At 41.4% G+C, this 868-nt stretch overlaps 1 pseudogene; it reads left to right on the top strand.

Annotated features, from left to right (window-relative positions):
- Positions 1-428: 428 nt before the first annotated feature.
- Positions 429-868, top strand: part of LOC132526566 (membrane protein BRI3-like) — a 5699-nt pseudogene continuing 5259 nt past the window's right edge.

The following is an 868-nucleotide window of genomic DNA, read 5'->3' on the forward strand; positions in this document are numbered from 1 at the left end:
ATTAATTGTTCCTAAAAACCTGCAAAATATTTTCAAACATTTCAATTAGGTAATGAAAGTTTGACTCCACGTATTTTAATTCCTGTTTGTGGATTTTTTTAAATATAATTCTGATATTTTATCACAATCCTGTTTCCCTTGTAAAGACTTTTTATCAAGCATCCAAATTGTTTTACTATTTTAAAAAATAACATACCACACAGTGGTGATTGTATTAAAATTTACAATACTAAAAAAGTCAAGAATTAGAATAGGAATTACATTGCGCTTGTAACGCAGCGTCCCGGCATGAAGCCTGAACTACACTCCTTGCAGATTCAGGCCTGTCCGGGTTTGTCTGATGACCAGCAACCCAGGCGGTTCAGGGATCTACATGGCAAGGGAACAGAGGAGCTTAATTCAAAGAAACAGATCTAGAAATTGTGAAGATGGCAGCCAGCCCTATTCTGACAACCCTGTATCATTTAGAGTTCTTTCAAGTGCCAGTAACAGAATATACCCAAAAGTGGAAAAAACAATTAACCAGATGTTCAAAGGCAGTTCGTGTCCAGGATTGGTGGTGTGACCTGGAGATAGGTCAAGAGCCTGAGTGTTTCCCACCCAGGTCTTCACTCCCCTCACGGAGTCACTAATCACAAGATGACTCAGCATTTCTAAGCAACATATCCAGTGAAGAGGAAGGGACATTTGTTTTCACGGGTCCCTTTCTGTGAGAGAAGCTTCCCAGTTGCCTTCCCTTCTGGATCTCCTTGGACAGAAGCAGGCCATATGCTCACCCCCCGCCACTGCAAGAAACTAAAGTGCTTTATCCTTGCAGGAATTCTCCACCAGCAAGGAAGAGAATGCCGAAAACGTCTAAACCACTGGG

Source organism: Lagenorhynchus albirostris, chromosome 9 (assembly GCF_949774975.1).
Source record: "Lagenorhynchus albirostris chromosome 9, mLagAlb1.1, whole genome shotgun sequence".
NCBI classification, from domain to species: Eukaryota; Metazoa; Chordata; class Mammalia; order Artiodactyla; family Delphinidae; genus Lagenorhynchus; species Lagenorhynchus albirostris.